We start from the raw sequence: 10,829 nt of genomic DNA, 5'->3' as shown, positions 1-10,829 counted from the left end.
TGTGTGTGAGAGAGAGAGAGAGACAGAGAGAGACAGAGACAGAAACAGACAGAGAGACAGAGACAGAGAGAGGACAAAGTTGCATTATAGCAACTGTTTTAACTTTAGGATAGCAACTTCAACGCAAAAGACTTCTTCTCTTTATTTTACCAGCCTATGGATATTTCCTTTCCTTGCAGCTTGTGTTCCTATAGGGCATGAGATGGAGAGAAGTATCTTTTGTTCATGGAAAGAAACGTTTCCTTACATTGATATTCTATTCATGATTGATTCCAGAATTGTGCACAATTAGCTTGCTAGTGTCTCACCATCTTTATCTTTGACACCATATGGTCACAGGCAAAATCAGAATAGATAAATAATAAATAAATAAAATGCTTTCCTTTATTAGCTGAAGTAATGTTGCATAAATACATCTAGCAAAGTCAGTAGAATGGGCAACTCTGTGTTGTTTAGTCATCAGACTTTCTAATCCAGCTAGTCTTTCATTTGAGACTGCATTGAAAAGTCTGGGCAGAAAAAGCCATGGGTGTTTGAAAAGGTGGTGATACTGCATTTCTTAGGGAAATGAGAACATTTAAGCCCACCCAACAAATTGGAGTTAAAGACTGAAAGCAATTGATTGCAAGTTTGATCATTAGAAGCCAACAGTGTAAGAAAGGTTTACTCTTGGCTTGTACCCTTTTACTAACATAAGCAGCCAGGAGAGAGGGATGCACAATGTGATCCATTCTATAAGCTAAGCATTTGAGCTAAGAAATACAGTTGATAAGCTCATATAAAAGTGGATAGGTTGAGGCCACAGAGATGTGAACTGGAGCCTGGGGTGATTCTGTGGAGATGTATAAATGTCACCATCAGTGTTTGAGACTGTGTTCAATATGTGAAAAGAGCAAGGCCCTAGGAAAGCAGTGCTTTATCTGTCAGCGTGTACAGAATAAATTAGAACGATAGGACACTTGGGCCCCGCTTCTGGCTAAGATGCTGTTAGAGCAATAAAAGGTGGAAGAAACAGAGACTCCAATGAGAAATCCAGTATGAAAATGGACAGAAACAAATAGATGTTGGCCTTAAAAAATAGTGAAGTTATTTGTAGGACTTCATGACAGAAACTAGAATGGATAATAGAAATACGAGTTAAAATTTGAACCATGGACTCTTTAAGTCAATATTTTCAGCTTCATAATAGTTTCATTGGTAAAAATAATTAACTCTGGAAGAAGAGCTAGTTTGAGAAATTGTTGTTTGTATAATTTGCATGGTATAGTTGCCAAGTATGAGGAGCCTAATATGAGGTTGAAACAGATATGTCACTGTAAAGGTGGCATAGAATGGTAGATAATTATTTGACCTACATTCCATGAAATAATTTGCTGCACTATAGGAAACCTCAGATCTCCAAGATATTCTATGTATTTATATAAAAAGATGGTAATAATATTTTTGATTAGTATATTTCCTTTTTTCTAGCCTATTTACATTCTAAAGCTTTTTAGTTATTTCTTTTAAGCTAAAGTATTTAGATTAAAATTAATATTTCTATGATTTACTAACTTTAACATTTCCTTCTTTGCATCAGAAATTTTATTAAATGAATTAAAATATAGCCATTACCCTTAAACACTATATTAGGACTCTAAAAATAGATATACTTATTGTGTGACCTTCATCAAATGATTTGCCCATACCAGAGATTAGTAAACTATAGTTGGTCAACCAAATCTTGTCCATAGCCTATTCCTTTGTTGTTAACATTGAATTGGAACACAGCCATACCTATTTCATTATGTATTGCTTGTGGCTGCTCTCAGGATTTATGGCAAAATTGAGTAGCTACAAGAGATATCTCAGAAAGCAAAAATTATTTACTATCTCAGCTTTTTAGTAACAGATTACTGGCCCCAATTAATCTCGGAAGTAAATAATCATTGCTATAGTCACAACTTCTAGTAGTACTTCAATCAATAGTATCATATAGTTCTATCTTGTCCATAGCTCATGTTTCCAAATTAAGCCCATTAGTGAAGAAACCCATTTAGCACTATCAAAGATTCAGTTCTAAAATTTATTATAGTAGTAAAATCTCCCCCTTAAGAATGAAATCACAGCATTATGTAGGAAATAATAGGATGCAATCATGACTCACCTAACTCTAGTAGTAAACTTTTTAAAGAAAAAAAATACTTAAAGATAAAACCTGAAAATAAAGGCAGTATGATACACAAAAGGCAAAAGCTGTTCTAGGTCTTTGCAATTCCTTTCTCTAATGATAAATCATGTAACAACTAGATGTTAATTTCTGGTTTACTTATTATACATTACATAGAGCGGAATAAAAGAGTTTGTTTTGCATAATAAATACACAGCTCTCAGCACAACTCTTGCAAGGTCTTGTTATGGTTCAGTTCTCAGAAGACTTGAGCTTCCACATCACTAGGAAAGTATAACACTAATTTCTCTTCTATAGTTTCTTTATATTAGGGTGTATACATCCTAGCAGCTAGAGACAGAAACTTCCTTTAAACTAAGTATGTACTCCTCTAAAAATCTTATATGACATTTATAAAATAAATACATAGTCACTTGTGTGCTGTGGTTACTATAACAATATGCCACAAAGTCAAAGTGCTATGTGGTTAAATTTCTGGTGAAGGCTTTTGTTTTTCTGGCATCAGAGCATATTTTCCCTGAAACTTAAGTGGGAGATAGATAGAAAGATAGACAGATAGACACATAGATAGATAGATAGATAGATAGATAGATAGATAGATAGATAGATAGATAGATAGAGAGATAGAGAGATAGAGAGATAGAGAGATAGAGAGATAGAAAGAAAGAAAGAAAGAAAGAAAGAAAGAAAGAAAGAAAGAAAGAAAGAAAGATAGATGCTAGATGCTAGAGAGAGAGAGAGAGAGAGAGAGAGAGAGAGAGAGAGAGAGAGAGAGAGAGAGAGATACATGTGAACATAGAGGGAAAGCTCTCTACAGTCTCATTTTGTAGGAACATCAGTCTTACCATAAGAAACCACTCTCTTGGGAGCAGATCTAACTTAGACCCCAAATGTCCATCTCATGACTCCCTTACATTGTGAATAGTGCCTCAGCCTATGAATTTTAGAGAAATATAACTCAGTTTACATCATCAATGTCTTAAACTTCCTATTCTGATTCACAGGTCTGTAAGTCTGTTATACTAAACTTTCTCAAAAAAAAAAAAAAAACTGTATAAACAGGGTAACACCAAGCCCTAAGACATCTCCTGATTACTATTTAGTATAATTAATGATTTTATTAAAAATATTTGTTAAATACATGCTATACAATTTAAAGAATAAAAATATATAGATAATTTTATATAGTAAGAAATATTATAAAGCATACATGACTTAATTTCAAGGCAAATCAGTAATGCATGTATTATGACTATGTAAACACAATGACCACAGGAAAATAGAAGAAAAAAAACCTTGGTGGCCATTGCAGTACCCCCAATGAGAAAAGAAATTTCATTTAAACACAGGAAAAGAGCAAGATGTAAAATCTATACACTTGAGGGCAATGTATTGGCTGCTGTATTTGCGACTTCTCTCAATGTGTTAGAGACAGGCAGACATCCCTCAGGGACTGGAGTACCAGGAGAAAAAGAATAGTTTATTTTTTTTCAATTAGAAAAGAAGAAGAAGAAAATGTAGCAAAATATCTAATGGCTTAAGAACAAAAAAGAACAGAAGAATAAAATGTTTTTTTTTGTTTTTTTTTTTAAAAAAAGCATTAACAGAATTTGTGATTTGAAAAGCTTCCCTCACGTTGCTCAGGTCATTTGTATATAAACATGTCACAGAACTGAAGCCTCCACTGTCTTTTCTCTTTGTGTACCTGTCTACTGTCCAGATGATATTTAGAAGACCAAGTCATTCCTTTACCTGGTGAATATATTATTGGATCCTAACCATATTTATGGATAAAGTTAGCACTGGAATTGCATTTGAAATAAAATATCTGGCTCAGAACAATGATAATTTGGGGCAGCCCAAACCCAAGTCAAGATTGCATGCCTTCTCCTACTGACTGCATGAGCATTACAATCTCTCAGATTTCTCTGCCAGTTACCAATTCCTGAACTCCATGTGATTACCCAGGCACTATCTCTTAGCCAGTGGGTAGTTAGTGTTTAAGCAGGAGCCAAAGGCTTGGTGTTCTAGTTCTTCAAGTTCTCTTCTAGCCACCAGAGCAGATGTGGTAGCCAGGAAGACAGAAGGATTAGGTGACATCTGAAGTAAGAATAAACAGAAAGGTTGATTGTCTGTCTGCCTCCAAACTAGAGAATCAAGGTCCTATAGATAGTAATTAGTGGGCAGAAAACAAAGATATTGAATAATAGAAAAGAGTGAATTCCCAAGACAGGCTGGAGACATTATCTCAAATCCATCAAAGGGCTTAGTCTTTGTAAATTAATGGATTCTAGGAAACTGGAAAATCTGAGGGACACTTAAGGTTGCTATTCCTTATGGTTGGATAATCTCAGTGCAGTAAAGACATACATGGAGTCAGAGGTGGCACAGACCAGGGACCAGGGTCACCACAGGGCTAAGAATCCAGAATCTGAACATGAAAAGAAAGCCCAAGGCTCAGCCCACTTACCACTACCCACAGCTGAGAGGACTTTACGATGGCCTAAACCACAACAATTCTATACAAATATCTAAATGTTGACCCCTGTAGGGTCATGGATGGCAATACAGTGTCTAAATTAGTGCAACCATAGACCAGAGGGACTAAGACAACAGAAGTAGAGTGCTCTCTTGAGAATAGGAAACCAGCAAAAGTGCAAAGGTAAATGCACATAAAAAAATGCTAGTAATGGTGTATTTCATATGATTTCCTTTATTTTTCTCAACAATTGTTCTAAAGAAAAATAGTAACTTCTGCTATTTAAATATGAATATGTTATTCTGAGCTTTATTATTTGTTACATATTATTTAAAAAATATGATACAAACTCATAAACATTAAATGTAAAGTTTTCATATAAGTCATTTCTAAGTAATTTTAGTTAAATCTCCATGTTGATCTGTATGCTGTCTGTCAAGAATACTTTTTCTGTAATTAAAATTAAATCTAAATAATTTGTGATCTGTTATATACAAATTTTTAAGTTCACAGAATGGTGCTTTTTATGAACAAATGGGCTTATATCTTGAATTAAATCTGTGGAGCCTGTAATGATACTCTGGTATTATCTTTTGCCTGAGTCTGGTCAATTTTATTTTTTTTCCTGTTGTGCTTTAAGGCATGATTAAAGTTCAAATCAGACCAAATATCTGAGTCAGTTTATCTTAGAATATCTTATAATATTCTGTCCATTTACAAACAGAATCCAATTAAAACAAGAAAATATAAGCAAAAAATAACTAAATACAAAAGGAAACTTATATGTTAAGATTTTAAAACTTTCTTCAGGTTGATATATTTATTAACTGCTTTCTAAATTTTGTACTTTTTACTTTCATAACTGTTGATCAAAGCTTCTGGGATTATTTCTGTTTTCAAATGTGTTTTCCTGATTTTTTATGAATCTCAGCATCCTAGTTTACTTGAACATTCTGATTCTGTCTTAAATTCCTCCATTACCCTTGTTATCAACTGTATGTTAACATTAACCATTTTTATAATAGCAGTTCATAAAATACAGGTGACACCATCCCATGTCCACAGTTGCTCCTGGTTGTTCCACATGTGGCCAAGCAATTAGCTAAACCTTTACACATCTCCATTCCAGTCTAGCTGACCTTCATCTGAGCTACTACTGTTCTGGCAGCTGACATTTTTTTTTCCTAGTAAGAGGTGTACATATGTCACACGTATTATGAGCACCTATGACATGGGGATCATTAGAAACTATTAAAGAGAAATTTTAAGAGGTATGTTTCTTTCCATTCTGTCAAGTGTGTGTTCACAAATTATAATTAGGATGCATAATTTAGCAATTGTGTCAGAAAAAACCTCTTTGCTACAAAGAAAGGCCAGGATCATTATATCTACCTAGAGAACAACTGGGGTGTTCTTGCATTATTTATAGGCTGGTTCTAAGCACAATTAGGTCTTGTGGTAACAAGCTTCCTACACATGCTAAGCTTTTTCCTTTTTCTTTTTTACATGATCTCATTCTCACTATTACCATTTGCTCATAAAGCTATAGGAAGATAATTCATCCAATCAACTTAGCAACTGAGCATGTGCTGTCATGATTGTCACCAGACACAATGGATGAGATAGGATACCTCATGTTCATATCACTCGATTTAATAAATAAGGTCTCAGAGCCCCCTGAACTCTTTGTTACACATAACTCAAAGCTTTCACTACACCAAGATATAGATTCTGCTTGCTATAATGAACCGTGCACACATTTTAGGTCTAGCAATATATTTCACTCTGATTAGTGTGACAGAATGACAGGGTGGCCATACACACTGCAGAGTAATCCAGAGCTCACTTGATATGCCCACTTTCTGCAACCTGAATTGGAGGGGAGTTTCTACCTTTTCAAAAAAAATGAAGATGAGAAGTGATACTTTGTGTGGTTAGATTTGCTGGCTCTAAGATCTGTTATTAACTTCACACCGGTGCTCGTATCCACATGTATCTATCTCTATCTGCTGTTACCCCAAGAGTGCTATGTGTGTTTCCTTGAACCTTTAACATTTTCATATTTAAAACACAGCTCCTGGAGCTGATGGTTCATCTGTTAAAATCATAGGCTGGTTTGGGGGTTTTATTGTTGTATTGTTTACGGGTTTTGTGTTTGTTTAAATTTGGGAGATGCTTTAAAAAACACTCAAAAATGGGAAGACTGACATGAGTATTCACAGTGTGCCTATCATTTATTCAGCATTAAAGGTTTTTGACATGTTGCCATTTTGATCATCTGTCACTCCCTTCATAGTGCGAACATTTTTCCTGGACCAATCCCTAGATAAGATGTTTATTTCCCTTAGACACTCAATCGGTTTATAACATGAAAATGATGCTCTCATGCCAAACATAATTAATCATAATTTAATGATGCCCAATTTTCACCTATTATAGCAAAAATGTCTACACTCACAGCTTGGGCAGATGAGATGTCTCAGTTCATAAGTCACTTCTACATATGCACAGGGCCTGAATGTTTATACATTGAGAGGAGAGGCACAAACAGGAGACTCTTGGGAAGCTTATGAGCTAATTAGGCAGAAACAAACATCATTAAAAATATATAAGCCTGATTGGGCTTCAAGCAAGATTGACTGTAAGGACCAACCTGAAGGTGTTTCCTGAACTCTGAATATGTACAGTGATGTATACATCCCTACATTCATAGATATAGGCATTATCACAGGAACATACACACACATCATATACACACATAAAAATGTCTACACATGGCTGGACATGGTGGCATATGTCTTTAATCCCAGCACTTGGGAGGCAGAGGCAGGCGAATTTCTAAGTTCAGGGCCAGCCTGGTCTACAGAGTGAGTTCCAGGACAGCCAGGGCTACACAGAGAAATCCTGTAGCAGAAAACCAAAAAGAAAAAAGAAAAAAATGTCTACACACTGTCTTTTCAAATCAATCTCCCTAAGGTCTACAGATTGTCATTGGTTAGTATATATTTGTGAATTACTTTGATATAATCGTTCTTTGAATTATTTTCCTTAGAGCATTTATTTGCTGAAGAAGATGAACTTCTTACTCACCTTTAAGTATTTCCTGAGTCATAATGGACTAAACTTGCCTAAGGGTACTCATCTTTAGTCGACAGTTAATCATACTTGTGTCTCTCATGCTTTTAGCCAGATAGAGCCATTTTATCCTATAACACATAAAACTTGCTGTGGTATCTTATCTTTATATTTCACAATGAAATAAGTAGATATTGTCATCATACTGTTAACTGTAGTATTTTCATTTGACAGCTGCTAATCTCACAAAAAAAGCTTTCTTGTTCCACTCATCATAGGATAGCATTATTTCGATCTGTGTTTTAATAAGGCCTCTACACAAAGAAGAACTTGCATAGTCATTATACAGGAGAATAGATGCAAATACAAGTCACTACTGCCTGAGCATGTGTAGCTTTCTGAAATACCAGGGAACCATGCTTGGTATGATCCATTTATGCTAAAATTAAAAACTACCATGTTTTCAATGGCTCACAAATGACTTTTAAAGTTTACAAAGCTGAGAGACCAGATGGCTCCCTTTCCAAACATTTATATGTTCCTCACCCAGTAGCAGGAAGTTCATTTTAGATTGCATTTCTGTGTTTGAATTGTTGTGTTTCCTCTATGATAGAATACAAACAAGCTACGATGTATGATAAATTTTCAATATATTGTACAAACGGTGTTCTTGCTCTTGTTTGGATAACATTGTGTGATTCATTCCAAAAGTACACTGTTGAAAATCTCAGATAAGGGAAGTGGAGTGCTGAGCAGGTTTCTGAGAACAGATAAAGGAATTTTACATACTTGTTTTCTGTTTCAAGTTACTGAAGTACAAACAAGATTTATATGCCATTTCTGAGTATGGGAAAGAGCCTTCTAATTTTTGTAAATAGTGTATTTATCAACCATGTTAATTTATTTCCAGAATTATATTTATTGGTAGTGGGATTATTTTAATTTTCTTTCTCAAATAAAAATGTGAAGATACATAAAGTAATTCTGAAATATGATGAGAAAGAAAGACACACAGAGAGACAGACAGACAAGAAAGATAGATAGATGAAGGCTGGGGCCCTCATGGAGAACTCAAGCATCTTTAATAACTTTCTCAAAAGATTTAAATTTGAGTCTTCATTTCAGAGAGACATATTACATAAGTGGGCAAATTATATTTCATTTAAAAGATCCCACAGATAACATTTTTAGTTCATAATTTATTTGCAAATAGTACATCCATCTTCCTATCTAAGAATTCCATCCCAAATTAATAATTCTTGGAGGTTCTTTCACCATAGCTAGTAAATCGACTAATACTTTCATTTCTCAAGTCTTCCTTATAAATATGTGAACTTACTGAGTTTATGGTGCATACGTGGTTGGTCCTTTGTGCAAAAATAGAGAGGACTGTGAAACCCAATCAGAACATTACCTGTGGGGCACTACAGATGGCTTTCCTTCAAAACAGATGGATGTTCACTTTGATCCATCCCGTAAATGTCCCCATAATACTTTCTTGATAGAACAGTAATTCAAGTTTAGAGTTTAAGCCCACATACCAGTGTTTTCCATAGCTTGATATAGTGCAAGGGTGACTATGTATCAGGGTCTTTCATCTTATCCACAAGTCTCAGCTAGAACTCTATTTTTTTTTTTATTTCTTTTTTATTGGTTATTTTATTTACTTAGATTTCAAATGTTATCCCCCTTCCCAGTTTCCCCTCCTCAACCCCCCTATTCCATCCCCCTCCCCCTGTCTCACTGAGGGTGCTCCCCACCCACTCCTCCACTCCGTGTTCACCACCCTAACATTCCTTACACTGGAGCATCCAGCATTTACAGGACCAAGGGCCCGTCCTCCCATTGATGCCAGATACTACATATCCACTACCACATATGTGACTAGAGCCATGGGTCCACCCATGTGTACTCCTTGATTGGTGGTTTAGTCCTTGGGAGCTCTGGGGAGGTCTGGTTAATTGATACTGTTGTTCTTCCTGTGGTGTGACAAACCCCTTCAACTTCTTCAGTCTGTTCCCCTAACTTGTCCATTGGGGTCCCCTTGCTCAGTCTGATGGTTAGCTGTGAGCTTCCACATCTGTATTGGTCAGGCTCTGGCAGAGCACTCTCATGGGGCAGCCGTACCATCAGCCAGAACTCTTATGCCTTGAACATCTAGCAGTTTTGAAAAATGCTTATTCCTTGATGCTAGCACAGAGTCCTTGTGGCTGAATCCAAGAATAGAGGCTGTGAGTAGCCTTCCAGGTTCTTCTGCTGCAGGAAATACTCTAATACTTCCAAGAGCAGTGGCTTTCATCCGGCCAGCTAGTTGACATCATCAGAACTGTGTAGGACCTTGTCCTTAGCCAGTGAAATAAGAACATTAGAGTTTAGTAAGAAAGCTATATTCTAAAAGCCAACCAGCTTATTCTACTTTGCATCCTGACACACCACTACTTTAGACTACTGTGATAAACGAGGGCCATGCCAGACTCCCCAGATGTGGTGAGAGTGGCCTTTGATTTTTTTTCCCCTGATTTTCACAATGCCCGCCCCCTTCCATTGATTATGGCCTTACAACTTAAGGACCACTCTGTTCCTTTTGTACAGTCGGGCTCTACCAAACTAGAGTGTATGAATGAGATTCCTTTCAAAGCCTGGAAGTCTTGGAACTGCTCTTGTAGCACAAAATGAGCTTCTGTGGCTGGTTCCACATTGTGCTCTCCTTGCAGGGAACATTTTCCCTGTCTCTAACTGTCAGCTACTTCCAGTTGCATGCTCATTGTACAATGTGCACTGTTCCGATGGGTTTCAGTTCATAGGTGAAGATAGTATGGCCTAATCTAATTTGGGGACCCGTGTATCCCAGCTCTAATTCAGGCCAATATATCAGCCTCTTCCCTAAATTTCATGATGATACAACTCTGAGCAAGCTGGTAAGCAGGAATAGTTTCAGCCTCCACCATAAACTTGAAAGGCCATATACATCAGTCTCAACAGAGCTATTTAAGGTAATTTAATGAAGATTTCAATTCAGGACTGTATTAGTCAGGGTTCTCTAGAGTCACAGAACTTGCAGATAGTCTCTATATAGTAAAGGAATTTATTGATGACTTACAGTCT

The 10,829-nt window shown here is 36.1% G+C and overlaps 1 protein-coding gene across 2 annotated transcripts in view; it reads left to right on the top strand.

The window, feature by feature from the left end:
* Window positions 1-10,829, top strand: part of Thsd7a (thrombospondin type 1 domain containing 7A) — a 388,294-nt gene that overhangs the window by 316,518 nt on the left and 60,947 nt on the right. The window lies entirely within an intron of this gene.

The sequence above is a fragment of the Mus pahari genome, chromosome 2 (assembly GCF_900095145.1).
Source record: "Mus pahari chromosome 2, PAHARI_EIJ_v1.1, whole genome shotgun sequence".
In the NCBI taxonomy this organism is placed as follows: Eukaryota; Metazoa; Chordata; class Mammalia; order Rodentia; family Muridae; genus Mus; species Mus pahari.
The sequence above is the reverse complement of the archived record's forward strand: the minus strand, read 5'-3'. Positions and strand labels throughout refer to the sequence as shown.